Source organism: Oncorhynchus mykiss, chromosome 22, assembly GCF_057628025.1.
Source record: "Oncorhynchus mykiss isolate SJ-2025 chromosome 22, ASM5762802v1, whole genome shotgun sequence".
Taxonomy (NCBI): Eukaryota; Metazoa; Chordata; class Actinopteri; order Salmoniformes; family Salmonidae; genus Oncorhynchus; species Oncorhynchus mykiss.
Window position 1 is genome coordinate 22727316 of NC_143043.1, and position 16353 is coordinate 22743668.

Consider the following 16353-nt stretch of genomic DNA (forward strand, 5'->3'; position numbering starts at 1 on the left):
ATCACGGATTACAAGAAGAAATCCAGCCCAGTCACGGACCAGGATGTCCTGCTCCCAGGCAGACTAAATAACTTTTTTGCCTGCTTTGTGGACAATACAGTGCCACTGACACGGCCTGCAACGAAAACATGCGGACTCTCCTTCACTGCAGCCGAGGTGAGTAAGACATTTAAACGTGTTAACCCTCGCAAGGCTGCAGGCCCAGACGGCATCCCCAGCCGCGCCCTCAGAGCATGCGCAGACCAGCTGGCCGGTGTGTTTACGGACATATTCAATCAATCTCTATACCAGTCTGCTGTTCCCACATGCTTCAAGAGGGCCACCATTGTTCCTGTTCCCAAGAAAGCTAAGGTAACTGAGCTAAACGACTACCGCCCCGTAGCACTCACTTCTGTCATCATGAAGTGCTTTGAGAGACTAGTCAAGGACCATATCACCTCCACCCTACCCGACACCCTAGACCCACTCCAATTTGCTTACCGCCCAAATAGGTCCACAGACGATGCAATCTCAACCACACTGCACACTGCCCTAACCCATCTGGACAAGAGGAATACCTATGTGAGAATGCTGTTCATCGACTACAGCTCGGCATTCAACACCATAGTACCCTCCAAGCTCGTCATCAAGCTCGAGACCTGGGTCTCGACCCCGCCCTGTGCAACTGGGTACTGGACTTACTGACGGGCCGCCCCCAGGTGGTGAGGGTAGGCAACAACATCTCCACCCCGCTGATCTCAACACTGGGGCCCCACAAGGGGGCGTTCTGAGCCCTCTCCTGTACTCCCTGTTCACCCACGACTGCGTGGCCACGCACGCCTCCAACTCAATCATCAAGTTTGCGGACGACACAACAGTGGTAGGCTTGATTACCAACAACGACGAGACGGCCTACAGAGAGGAGGTGAGGGTCCTCGGAGTGTGGTGTCAGGAAAATAACCTCAGACTCAACGTCAACAAAACTAAGGAGATGATTGTGGACTTCAGGAAACAGCATAGGGAACACCCCCCTATCCACATAGATGGAACAGTAGTGGAGAGGGTAGCAAGTTTTAAGTTCCTCGGCATACACATCACAGACAAACTGAATTGGTCCACTCACACAGACAGCATCGTGAAGAAGGCGCAGCAGCGCCTCTTCAACCTCAGGAGGCTGAAGAAATTTGGTTTGTCACCAAAAGCACTCACAAACTTCTACAGATGCACAATCGAGAGCATCCTGGCGGGCTGTATCACCGCCTGGTACGGCAACTGCTCCGCCCACAACCGTAAGGCTCTCCAGAGGGTAGTGAGGTCTGCACAACGCATCACCGGGGGCAAACTACCTGCCCTCCAGGACACCTACACCACCCGATGTTACAGGAAGGCCATAAAGATCATCAAGGACATCAACCACCCGAGCCACTGCCTGTTCACCACGCTATCATCCAGAAGGCGAGGTCAGTACAGGTGCATCAAAGCTGGGACCGAGAGACTGAAAAACAGCTTCTATCTCAAGGCCATCAGACTGTTAAACAGCCACCACTAACATTGAGTGGCTGCTGCCAACACACTGACACTGACACTGACTCAACTCCAGCCACTTTAATAATGGGAATTGATGGGAAATTATGTAAATATATCACTAGCCACTTTAAACAATGCTACCTTATATAATGCTACTTACCCTACATTATTCATCTCATATGCATACGTATATACTGTACTCTATATCATCGACTGCATCCTTATGTAATACATGTATCACTAGCCACTTTAACTATGCCACTTTGTTTACATACTCACCTCATGTATATACTGTACTCGATACCATCTACTGTATCCTGCCTATGCTGCTCTGTACCATCACTCATTCATATATCCTTATGTACATATTCTTTATCCCCTTACACTGTGTATAAGACAGTAGTTTTGGAATTGTTAGTTAGATGACTTGTTGGTTATTACTGCATTGTCAGAACTAGAAGCACAAGCATTTCGCTACACTCGCATTAACATTTGCTAACCATGTGTATGTGACAAATAACATTTGATTTGATTTGATTAGATTTGATTTGACCTATAAGCTTGCTGCTACCTTTTAGCAAACGGTTGAAAAAATTGTGTTTGATCAAATGCAATGCTATTTCTCTGTAAACAAATTAACAACACACTTTCTTAGCATACTTATAGAGAAGGGCACTCAACATGTCCTGCACTGACACAAATAACTGATGATTGGTTGATAGAAATTGATAATAAGAAGATTGTGGGAGCTGTACTGTTAGATTTCAGTACAGACTTTGATATTATTGACCATAACCTGTTGTTGAGAGAACTTATGTGCTATAGCTTTTCAACCTCTGACATATTGTGGATTATATCTAATAGAACTCAAATGCTTTTCTTTAATGGAAGCTTCTCTAATGTCAAACATGTAACGTGTGGTGTACCACAGGACAGCGCTCTAGGCCCTCTTTTTACGCTTTGCTATTTTTATCAATGACCTGCCACTGGCATTAAACAAAGCATATGTGTCCATGTATGCTGATAATTCAACCATATACACATCAGCAACCACAGCTAATGAAGTCACTGAAACCCTTAACAAAGAGTTGCAGTCTGTTTTGGAATCATTCCATAAATCTCTAAAACTAAGAGCATTCTATTTGGTACAAATCATTCCTTAGGTTCTAGACCTCAGCTGAATCTGGTCATGAATGGTGGGGCTGTTGAACAAGTTGAGGAGACTAAATTACTTGGCATTACCTTAGATTGCAAACTGTCATGGTCAAAACACATAGATTCAAATTGTTGAAAAGATGGGGAGAGGTCTAGCAGTAATAAAGAGATGCTCTGCTTTTTTGACACCACACTCCAAAAAGCAAGTTCTGCAAGCTCTAGTTTTGTCCAATCTTGACTATTGTCCAGTTGTGTGGTCCAGTGCTGCAAGGAAATACCTAGTTAAGCTGCAGCTGGCACAGAACAGAGTGACACATGTTGCTCTTAATTGTAAACAGAGGGCTGATATAAATACTATGCATGCCAGTCTCTCTTGGCTAAGAGTTGAGGAGAGACTGACTGCATCACTTCTTTTTATAAGAAACATTAATGTGTTGAAAATAGCAAATTGTTTGCATAGTCAATTTACACACAGCTCTGACACACACACTTATCCCACCAGACATGCCACCGGGGTTTTTTTCACAGTCCCCAAATGCAGAACAAATTCAAGAAAAAGTACAGTATTATATAGAGCCATTATTGCATGGGACTTCCATCTCATATTGCTCAAATAAACAGCAAACCTGGTTTAAAAAACAGATAAAGCAACACCTTGCGGCACAACGCCTCTCCCCTAGATAGTTTGTGTGTATGCATTGATATGAAGGCTACATGTGCCTTTTTAAAGAATTTATGTAGTTCTGTCCTTGAGCTGTTCTTGTCTATTGATGTTATGTATCATGTCATTCTGTATTATGTTTCATGTTTTGAGTAGACCCCAGGAAGAGTAGCTGCTGCTTTTGCAAGAGCTAATGGGGATCCTAATAAAATACCAAATTGTGCAACATTATTCTTTTCAAAATTCCACCAGCTCTGTCAAATTGATTTTTGATCATTGCTGGAGAACCATTTCAGTACTTGCCATTGATTCTCCAGTAGATTTAAGTCAAGCCTTGTGTTTTAGGTTATTGTCCTGCTGAAAGGTGAATTAATCTCCCAGTGTCTAGTGGAAAGAGGATTGAACCAGGTTTTCCTCTATGATTTTGCCTGTGCTTAGCTCCATTCAGTTGCTTTTGTATCCTGAAAAAACTCCCCAGTTCTTAACGATTACAAGAATACCCATATCATGATGCAGCCACCACTATGCTTGAAAATATGGAGAGTGTTACTCAGAAATGTGTGGTATTGGATTTGATCCAAACACTTTGTATTCAGGACAAAAAGTGAAACATTTTGTCACATTTTTTCTAGTATTACTTTGGTGCCAGGTTGCAAACAGATGCATGTTTTGGAATATGTTTTATTCTGTACAAGCTTCCATCTTTTCACTCTGTCAATTAGGTTAGTATTGTGGAGTAACTACAATGTTGTTAATCCATACTCAGCTTTCTCCTATCACAGCCATTCAATTCTGTTTTAAAGTCACCATTGGCCTCATGGTAAAATCCCTAAGCGGTTTCCTTCCTCTACAGCAACTGAGTTAGGAAGGACGCCTGTATCTTTGTAGGGACTGGGTGTATTGATATTACCCTCCAAAGTGTAATGAATAACTTCACCATGCTCAAAGGGATATTCAATGCCTGCTTTTTTTTTTACCCATCTAGCAATTGGTGCCCTTCTTTGCGAGGCATTCCAAAACCTACATGGTCTTTGCGGTTGAATCTGTTTTTGAAATTCACTGCTCGACTGAGAGACCTTACAGATAATTGTATGTGTGGTGTACAGAGATGAGGTAGTCATTTAAAACTAATGTTGAACACTATTATTGCACACAAAGTGAATCTGTGCAACTTATTGTGACTTAAGCACATTTTTTTCTCCTGAACTTATTTAGGCTTCCCATAACAAAGGGGTTGAATACTTATAGACTCAGCTTTTCATTTTGAATTCATTTGTCAAAAATATTTCCCATCATTTTACATTATGGGGTACTGTGTGTAGGTCAGTGACAAAACATCTCAATTTAAAATTCAGACTAACAACAAAATGTGGGAAATGTCAAGGGGTATGAACACTTTTTGAAGGCACTGTATACAGACAGATTCACACAAGTATTCACGCACAAGCCCAATGAGCAGTGCATGTGCACGCACACTCACACTCTCAGAGCTGCAGTTTGGGTCCACACACACGTACTGGGTTGTAATGATGCAACATGGCAACAGAGCAAAAAACAATCCCACTGCAACATGAGTTTAGCGGCGGGGATTTGCTGACACGCCAAGCACTTACAGTGTGTGGGGTGGTTGTGAGTGTGAGAATGTGTGTGTGTGAGAGGCAGTATGTGTGTGCTCTGCAGAGGTGTCACTGACGGAAGGAGACATGCTGCCGTAGCTGATGGAGATTGATTTCCTGGGATCGCTGGGCGAAGCCCGTTGCATTGTGGGAAGGGACACTTGGGCCACCACTTGGCTATACATCACGCCTAAATCAGCCCCCAGAGGTCATGCAGGTCTGTCCACACACACACACACACACACACACACACACACACACACACACACACACACACACACACACACACACACACAGTAAACACACAGTAAACAGCGAAGCTACCATTAACACTGTACTCCATTCAATAACTCTACGCGTCTTCTATCTCATCATGAGTGTATGCAAAACAAAGATACTCTGACCGTCTATCAGATCATCTCTATTTCCTCACATCTTCCATAGAACAGAGTGACTCAGTCAATAACGGGGACTGAAAAAACGTTTGTCTTCCATTAGCAGAACTAACCCAAGTAAGTGCCTGTAGCATTCAGAATGCAATACATGTACAAGAGCCCTAGCACACGTCAGTTCAAAACATTTCCCTCCAAATGTAACTCACTGCCTTGCTTTTCAGTGGCTGCATGTCTGCAGACTTAGTTTGCCTAGCGCTTAAAACACTGATAGAATGTGGAAAAACAGCAAGCTTAGGATAGAGAAACAACAGTATTACATCAAGGCAAGCATACATAAGGATGCACATGGACCAGATGCATACGCGTTAGCAGAACCGTGCATGTGTCACACACACACAAACCCACATACAAATGCACACGCACAAACTCCTGGAATATTATGTGGATGCTTTCAACTCATATTTTGAGTCCACAGTGAGAGAAAGAACACCACAGTATAGAATATCAGGCTCTTTCTCTAATCGATTTCTACTATGAGGAGTGCCACCTGGCACGGTCCCAAGACCAATGCCAGCTAACTGGATATCCTGTGCAACAAAACAAGAGCATTGAAGTCTGCCCTATCAGAGGTGCCCTGGCCTCCCGACTGACCAATCACAGGTTGTGGACTATTGCTGGCACCGGGCGGATTTCAGCATGGGCTGCAACACTATACCTCCCTTAGGGCGGCATACAGAGAAGGGTGGGGCTAAGTCAGACTATAGTCGCAGTGGGGATGATGTGTTCCAGTGATTTTGGAGCCTTGATGTATAGGGAGCTGTCGCACTGAGGGACACACCTATCTTGACCTCTGACCTGTCCATTTGGTCAAGTCTGTCTGGTAGCCTTCAGAGACTTCAGAGACTGGTTGCCCATTGGCTTCTCAGGACCTTAACTACACATATCCAGCAGTTCCACAGTAGTCGTCACTGTTTGCCCAGGTTTCATGTCCACCAGTTCCAATCATAGCCCCTTCAGTGTAATTGTCGTCCAATGACATGCAGTAAACTTCCACCCATGTGACGTCTGCAAGGACGCGCAAACACAAAGACAAGCATTCTCACACGTGTCAGTGTTTCCACACACAAACAAGCAACAAACACAATGTTAAACCAAAGTAGGTCAAAACGGGGCCTTCGGAGAGAATCATTCCACACATTGAGCCCTTTCAGAAACGTCCAGGCCCTTGTCTGCCCGCCGCACCCTCAAACATCTCCCATTTACGCACACTTTCCCACCCCTCCACTCTTCACAAACAGCTCAAAGTGGTATGTGTCCTCACCCAGAAAGGCATTGTTGGGAGAAGAGCCACCCAGCCACAACCCCCACCTCTCTAACTAACTAGGGCTCTGGTAATACCCGGACTTGTGACTATTGATGTGTCAGGGCGATGGCGTGGCAGTGACGTTCGCAGGAGTCCATAGTTAGCTCGGTTCCACAGAGAGGGGTTTGTTCTCTGGGTCCTGACAAAAGGTTTGGCGGTAACCCTCCGATGACATGAGGTCGTATGGGAAAAGGGGAGTCGTTGACCCTGCATGCCCTCTGAGACTAGGGAGTAATAGAGTAATTAAGATGGACTACTCCACCAGTGTCAGAGAGAACAAGGACTGGTCTGAGCTGGAGAGACAGATCGACACACATTCACTGGAATGACCGAGTGGCTAAACAAGAAAGTTCGAATTGTAGTCCTACATCGCGGTAACTATTTACTTTGACCACATTTAATTTCATTACAATGTTATAACAGCTCCCAACTGTACTATTAAAGGTGAATTAAATACTGTACATCCATAGCATATCTGTAGAGCATTCATGTCATGCTATGTAAAGAGGTCATATTTAGGCATCTTAATAGATGATTCATTACAATGACAGCGCAGTGTCATCATTACGGCTGTTCTCAAAAGAGTGCTTCTGCCATACCAGTGTTAGTGAATATGCCAAAAGGCCAATCCACGTTTTGAAAATGATGCTGGTCTATATAGCCTGTTCAAGCCCCAATTCCCCCAAAGGCCGGTATAAGCCTGTGACTTACCACCTTCTTCGCGCCGAGGTCAATCGTGCATGAAGATCCCCACAGGGTTCAATCCTCACTGTACATTTTACGGATCAAAATCATATAGTTGAAGGTCTATGAACTCGTGCGTAACTCATTACCTGCCCTCCTCCACATCACACAATGAGGTTGTTCATACCGGTCTATAACACACGCACGAAGGGTCTATGTATTAACTCTGTCCAGTCAAAGTAAAGTCCAATCTGTTTCCCCATTTACAAACCATTTATAGCTAAGCACTTCATGGTAATTAACTTTGCAGTTTGCCACTCTGATCTATAACACCAACATTAAAGGTCTATGTATAAATTAGATGAAATGAATGTAATGTCATTTCTACTTTCCCACTCATAAAGCATTTATAAACATGCCTCACATATCAAAAATAATATACATGATAACACAGAATGTTAAAGGAAATATATATATATATTTTTTTCCCCCAGGTGTACAGAACTGTAACACTTTAGAGTACTTAAGCATCATACATTGCAAGTTGGGGGATTTTCACAACAGTAGCTGGGTTATAAAAAGTCTATTGTCCTGCTAATAGGAAACATTTGCATGATGGGCTACACCTGCTGCAGTTGTGAAAAACAAGTGTTTGAAAACCTGTTTCCAAAATGCCTTGTCCATCACTACTGTAAATAAAAACACAGCATCTTGTTTACATTCTTTATTGTGTCACACGTAATTTGTATTTACCTTTCCAATTACTTAGAGTTTGGGATTTACAAATGTGAGCTTTTAATTATTAGTTACATTGTTTAGATCGAACCGTGCAGACATTTTTTATTTAAATGATTGTTTTATGTAGGATGTAACATTTTTGACCTGTTGCAATTGTAACTAGGCCTATTAAAGCCTCATAGCGTACCTCAGCCAAGTTAAGTTATTTTATATCGGCCTCAGCTCTGAAGAATTAGACTCCAATTAAGCCCTCTTGTTGTTCGTAAAGTCAAATCAAAATGAAGATTATTGTTGAAATGAATTGCTCGACTGGTGTAAGTTTTCTCCATCTGTTGGTGTGCAACACTTGCATAACAAGATAGCTATATTTTCAGCACCAGCCTACCCGAGCACCAGCCTACCCCGGTCAATGAAGGCCTACCCTGGCAAAACCCGCTGGGCCAATTGTGCGCCGCCCTATGGCGCTCCCAATCACAGTCGGATGTGATACGAACCATATATACACGTATATATATATTTTTCAGAACATTAACCGTGTGTAGGTAGATACGTGTGTAGGTAGATGTGGAAGGGAGGGGTTCACACCTTGCTCAAGTTGGGAGGGGTCACACCTAGGTCGGCTATTAGACAATTCTTTAGTAAAGGTTTAATAGTCTATTGTTCAGTTAATAGTCCATCCTGCGACACTTGAGAAAAATGAATAATAATACTTTTCAATTCTCCATTTCAGACTCATAGGAATAAATATTTTAGTGAGCAAAGCATATTAACACAGGGTGGTAAGATAGCTAGCATGTACCCCTTAATTCACTAATGTTGCATCTACTAGCTAAGCCCCTCTCACAATGTTAACACTTTTTACAACTCATTCAATACATTTTACAAAATCGCAATAAAATTCATGAAACATTTAGTTCACAATGTTATTTCACTATTTCCATTGTAGTTTTGCACATTATGAACAGAAAACAGAAACCAGTTGCCTTAGTTTGACTGGAGAGGAGAGGTGAAAGGTCAGTGTGAGATCACGTCTGGGTAACAGCCCAGTGTTCTTGAGGCTTCTTAGCTCAACTCTGCTTTTTGTTATTTTAAATGTGAAAATGCACAACGTCAGTCATGGAACATTGAACAAAAAGGTACACTAAATGCTAGCTAAACGAATTGCAGGGACAGACAACCCAGCTCAAAGTTATACAACTATCTCAAATGGCTACTCACAGTTTGCTGCACACACAAAACAAATATTAGACAGCAGAGATGTTGATCCAGGTCTCTGCTGTAACCAAGAATTTTAATCTTGCAAGCTACCCAATTAGCTAGCAAATTAGCAAACCAGTGCATAGGCCTGAGCTGGAGATAACTATCTAAGTTATCTTGCGCTGCACAACAGTGAATCATCACATCACAAAGCTTCAGTTTGCGCCATGTGCTCTTTGTAAAGAAAAATACTATGTGACAGGCTCAATCAGTTGCTTTGGGGAATGGCTTTACATTGAAAAAAAACACAGGGGAAACGAAGAATGCGATTTGCTTCATCTATTAACCTAGTGCACAAGTTGACCGCATGTATTTATTTAAAAATAACTTCCACCCAAAAACGATCTTTTAGTATTTGTTTCATTAGTCCATTGTTGATATAGTCCAAAAATGTTTTGCATATCAGCAATCAAGTTTTCAAGACATATAACTTTCAAAATACAGAAATACAGCCTGTATCAAGTTTGTGGGAGAAGTTTTCCTTTAAAAATAAAAAAAATCACATTTATGTAAAAACAAGCTAAAACCGTTTGAAAGGTATGGACAGTATTGAAAATCATACCGTGGGTATTTCAATTCACCACGGTATATGGCATAGGCCTATATGGTATACTGCCCACGCCTAGTTGTTGCCGTATGATTTTTGATAAGTGAGGCATGTTTATAAATGCTTTATAAATGGTTTATGAATGGTAAAATAGACTTCACTTTACATTGACTGCATGGAATTCATACATAGACCCATCATGTGTGCGTTATAGACCAGTACGGCCAACTTAAATGTCGTGTGTAGGAGGGCTTGTTAATGAGTTACAAAATTGTTATGATATGACCCACAACTACATGATTTGATCTGTTAAATGTACTCATGAAGCATTGACCTTAGTGAGAAGAAGTTAAGTCACGGGTGTATACTGGCCAGAGGGGGAAATGGGGTTGGTACAGGGCAGGCTATATATATATATATATATATATATCAGCAACATTTTTTAAATGTGGTGAGAACAGTCATAACGATGACACTGCGCTGTCGTTGAAATAACGCATCTAAATATGAGCTCTATAGATTAGATCTGGATATGTTTAATTAACCCTTTATATAGCAATATTTTGTCATCGGTCATCAGGTCGTACTGCTTGTGCTTCCATGTCAGATGCTTCTCTTGTTTCGTTTTCGTTCCATGTCCGTTGTTAGTAAACCCTAAGTGTATCTGCTTCCTGACTCCCTGTAACTACGTTACAAATACGTCCTTTTAAAACGGCGAACGCCACAACAACTCTGCTTTTCTTATTTATTTATTTATTTTTGAATTTTTACCCCTTTTTCTCCCCAATTTCGTAGTATCCAATTGTTGTAGTAGCTACTATCTTGTCTCATCGCTACAACTCCCGTACGGGCTCAGGAGAGACGAAGGTTGAAAGTCATGCGTCCTCCGATACACAACCAACCAAGCCGCTGCTTCTTTAACACAGCGCACATCCAACCCGGAAGCCAGCCGCACCAATGCGCCGGAGGAAACACCGTGCACCTGGCCACCTTGGTTAGCGTACACTGCGCCCAGCCCGCCACAGGAGTTGCTGGTGCGCGATGAGACAAGGACACCCCTACCGACCAAGCCCTCCCTAACCCGGGCGACGCTAGGCCAATTGTGCGTCGCCCCCCAATTGTGGGTCGCGGCCGGTTACGACAGAGCCTGGGCGCGAACCCAGGGACTCTGATGGCACAGCTGGCGCTGCAGTACAGCGCCCTTAAACAACTCTGCTTTTCAAGGGATTTGTTGAAGCCCAAGTGCAAGGCATCAGTAGACTGATCATAATTCCCCTCTTTATATGTTGGGCACCCGGGCCTTGCTCAAATACCTTTGGAATGTATCATTCCTTCCACTCTACAAATACACTCTACAACCTCGAAAGAGTTGCGATAACTTCAAGGAAGGAAGCAAGGAAGGTTGTTTTTCTTCTAAGTATCTTAACAGGCCCATGTCAGCTAGATGATATCTAATTTCCTTCCACACACTATCCCTCCTGTCAAATAAGTACATTTAACGTTTTAGTTATCTAGTCGATCAACAGTAGGTATTCCGTGCATACAATATGTATTTACATCACATTAGACCTAACTCTCCCTTTACACTGAAGTGTGGTCCAATTAGCACAATAATTAAAAATAAAACATGTATTTTCAACCAAAAGTACCTATTTTCAACTTGTTTTTTGACCAGAAATATATTTTCAACATCTTGTGTTCATAAGAGTAGCTCATGGTGCCTGCCTCTAAGACCTCTTCCTTGAGTATAGTCTGCAGCCTTGCACAGCCACAGATCTTTGGGCGAGCGAGGGGTCCTTTCATACCCAGAATGCCTGCTCTACCGTGCCGGCCAAAAAAGGGGTTCACCTCAGACTAAACACTGCTCTCTTTTACAGGAGACACGGCCGTCACATGCTCAGTCACTTCTTCCACCCTGCGGCCAGCAATTTCCAGGCCAGGATCTACACACACAGAAGTGCACCCCCCCACCCCATAAAGATGAGTAAAGCAGAGAAAATGCATCTATTATGCCACTGTGGCACTGAAGAGGAGTGTTCGTGTTACGAGTGGCAGTAGCTAGCTGGCTCCATCCAAACTCATCCCATTAATACAAGTGCAGTAGAGGAGAGGCACGGCAATCAATGGCTGGCGGTGCTAAGGCCAGGGCCCAGGGAATGAATACCCAATTACAGCCACTCATTCTCCCGCTGTAGGGGCCAGCGAGAGCCACAGAGATAGCCAGTGTAATCACTGCTAAAGAACCAGGGCACTCAGGGGCTAACCACGCGACCACATTAGAACGCCAAAGAGAGCTTTATGGGCTAAAGGCTTGGGGATTGGGTTTAGCGAAACAAGCTAACAGGCTAACGGGCTGCGTCTCGATAGCGCACGGCGGCGTCCTTTTCTAGTCACCTTTTCCTCTCGCTCCGTCGGCATGAAAGAACTGGAAAGATGGAAGCGGAGTACCAGTACATTTTCTCCATATTGCTTTCACCTGGCCTGTGTTTTCAGATCAGACGAGAAGCCATTGTCGACTATTGAGAAGGACCCGAGGACGCAAGTGGAGAATTGCGCAGAGCATTGTATGAGGGAAAGGCATACACAGAAAACATAGCATAGCAAATTGAATGCCACCCAAAACACGCAGGCACGCATGCGCACACACAGACACACGTTTAAGTACGCACACACAAGCACACCCCAAGCTGCTTCCCTCTGAATGCAGATTGTGGGTGAATAAAAGTTCCAGTTGTTGGATATCCCCACTCTGGATGGATTTCAATAGGAAGACATCACTTTGCAAGCCAGTATAATGTGACTTGATGCTGGTTTTGTGGGTGACGTTCTATTTACAATTGTTACTATTATTTTAGAAGGGCGGCAGGTAGACTAGCGTTTAGAACGTTTGGGCCAGTAACCGACAGGTCGCTGGTTTGAATACCCGAGCCGACAAGGTAAAAAATCTGTCGGTGTTCCCTTGAGCAAGGCACTTAACCCTCATTTGCTCCAGGTGCTCCGTACTACTATGGCTGACCCTGTAAAACAAGACATTTCACTGCACCTATCCGGAGCATGTGACAATACATCGTTATCTTTTTTTTATATATATATATTTTTACCTCAGGCTAACACAGAAAACATACATTGGCCACTCAAATCAAATGCCACACAAAACGCAACCTTTCCCTCCACTAGCACAGAGTATACCAAACTCCCTCCTAGATAGGCAGTACAGAGTGCAATCTCTGACGGCTGCGTTTAAACATGACATGTTGACAGTAAATGAAGCCTAATGTATAGCGCTGTCACTGAAACGCCGCTAGGAAGCAATTAGGCCAGCTAATAGGAGTCGTCGTTCTCTCTGTAATTGTTTTTTCTGGTTAAACGCTCCCACACGACATGGCCCACACATGCACACAGACACATCTGAGCAGGCACATAGACACATCTGAGCAGGCACACAGACACATCTGAGCAGGCACACAGACACATCTGAGGCGGCACATAGACACATCTGAGCAGGCCCACAGACACATCTGAGCAGGCACACAGACACATCTGAGCAGGCACACAGACACATCTGAGGCGGCACACAGACACATCTGAGCAGGCACACAGACACATCTGAGGCGGCACACAGACACATCTGAGCAGGCCCACAGACACATCTGAGCAGGCACACAGACACATCTGAGCAGGCACACAGACACATCTGAGCAGGCACACAGACACATCTGAGGCGGCACACAGACACATCTGAGCAGGCCCACAGACACATCTGAGCAGGCACACAGACACATCTGAGCAGGCACACAGACACATCCGAGGCGGCACACAGACACATCTGAGCAGGCACACAGACACATCTGAGCAGGCACACAGACACATCTGAGGCGGCACACAGACACATCTGAGCAGGCACAAAGACACATCTGAGCAGGCACACAGACACATCTGAGGCGGCACACAGACACATCTGAGCAGGCACACAGACACATCTGAGCAGGCACACAGACACATCTGAGGCGGCACACAGACACATCTGAGCAGGCACACAGACACATCTGAGCAGGCACACAGACACATCTGAGGCGGCACACAGACACATCTGAGCAGGCACACATACACATCTGAGCAGGCACACAGACACATCTGAGCAGGCACACAGACACATCTGAGGCGGCACACAGACACATCTGAGCAGGCACACAGACACATCTGAGGCGGCACACAGACACATCTGAGCAGGCACACAGACACATCTGAGCAGGCACACAGACACATCTGAGCAGGCACACAGACACATCTGAGGCGGCACACAGACACATCTGAGCAGGCACACAGACACATCTGAGCAGGCACACAGACACATCTGAGGCGGCACACAGACATACCTACTGTGTCCGCTAATATGGTCAAGTGCAAAAAAAGGAAGCCCTATCAAAGTTGCAGCTGGCTCAAAACAGAGTGGTGTGCCCTGAACTGCACACACAGAACTACTGTAACATCAACAACATGTATGATAGCCCTGGTTGACTCTGCTAGTTTTTAGGAGAAATATTACAGTGATCAAACATTTCAGATTGTTTGATAACGTTCAGCTCAGACACACATACCCCACAAGACATTCCACCAGTGGTCTCTTCACAATCCCCAAAACAAATTCACATCAACGCACAGTATTATACAGAGCCTTGATCCATTTCCAATAACTCAAGCAAACAGCAAAAAAAACTTTTTAAAAATAAATAATAATATTGAACTACATCTCGTGGAACGGCGTGGACTGTGAGGGGACACGCACACAAACACACGAAACACAAATATTTGTGTGGTTGTATTGTTTGTATAATTTCTATCCGTGTCCTGTAACCAATCCAAATAAACAAATACATATATAATCAAATGTAGACACACGCAAACACCCTCACAAATAAACATCCCTGCGTGTGTGTGTGTGTGTGTGTGTGTGTGTGTGTGTGTGTGTGTGTGTGTGTGTGTTTGCGTGGAAGCACTATCGGGTGTACTACAGAGGACGGTACCACATAAAACTAGGCTGGGAGACTATGTTAAAAAACAGTGACACCAAACTGACCTTAGATCAGAAGAGTCTAGGGGGCAAGCTCCGCCTACTCCAAGTGGCCTCAATCAGCAAACACATCAAGGATCATGGGAAAGATCATAGAAAAACGGATATATTTATAGCGCAGGTTCAACCACAGAAGCTACTGGACTGGTATCCCCCCCCACAGTAGGGATTAAGGATCCCCATTATATCACGGAGCCAAGGACACACACAGATGCTTTAGAGGGGAAAGAGGTTCTCTGAAGACCCCTGGAGCGAGGCAACTGGTTGGCTGGAGGGGGAAAAGGGGAGTACAGTAGGTGGACGGACCAATAATTTTTTGTCGTTGGGTCCAGTGGGTTGCGTTTGTGGTGGAGTGTTTGTGATTACGGTCAGAGAGCACATGGTTGGTAAAGGGGTAGGTGGCTGAGAGTCGTGTGTTTGTGTGTCCTTTTCGTGCATACATGTTACATTTGTCCAAGAGTGTATGCTGCCTCTCTCTCTCCCACCTCCCACTACCTCTCTCCCCTCTCTCTTTCATACTCTCTCCCACCTCCCACTACCACTCTCTCCTTTCTCAAGCCATCTCCCTTCCCTCCCTTCTTTACACCCCTCTACCTCTCTTCTTCTCCTATCCTCTCTCTCTCCTGCCCACCTCTACCTGTATGCACGGTGTGTAAACACAGTGATCACAGAGGTTCCACACACAGTGGATAAACCCACAGTCAAACATACCTGACTCAGCCCTTAGGCTCCTTATTACAGTAACGTATCCCTGGTTTACATGAGGCGCTACACTCCACCTAATCACACTCAACCGCAAACTGAATCCAACCGAACTCACACTCAACCCCACTCCATCTGCCAGTCAGCTAACATACAGTTTAGAGTCATAGGTCAAATAAATCAATGTAAGGCTTTTAAAACATCAGACGACAGCGCAATGCCAAGGGAAACGTCGTGCTGCACTCCTCTTTCAGCCAAAGCCTCAATATCATCCGTCTTCTATTCCTCCCTCCGCTGTCTCCTTTTCTTCTCTCCATCTGTGTGTTTCACACGCTGCTCTGCTTCACACGCTGCTCTGCTTCACACGCTGCTCTGCTTCACACGCTGCTCTGCTTCACATGCTGCTCTGCTTCACTCTCCCTGTCCCTTTCTTTCGCTCCCCGTCTCTCCCTCTCCTTCTCTCGCCCTCTCACCATGTGGTGCAGGGCAGACACTCTGCACCAGGACACAGTGACGTGGAACACACACACACACACAATTTATGCGACACACAGGAGCATTCACAAAAAACACAAGACACCAACACTACAGACTAAACACTTCCCAGTCCACGCGGTACACAATTTCAAGATTACGTGACATACATAATCCCCCCCCC

At 44.5% G+C, this 16353-nt stretch overlaps 1 protein-coding gene across 9 annotated transcripts in view; it reads right to left on the minus strand.

Moving 5' to 3' along the window:
- The window catches only part of hdac4 (histone deacetylase 4), a 259159-nt gene that overhangs the window by 93811 nt on the left and 148995 nt on the right, over positions 1 to 16353 (minus strand). The gene's annotated exons all lie outside the window — the stretch shown is intronic.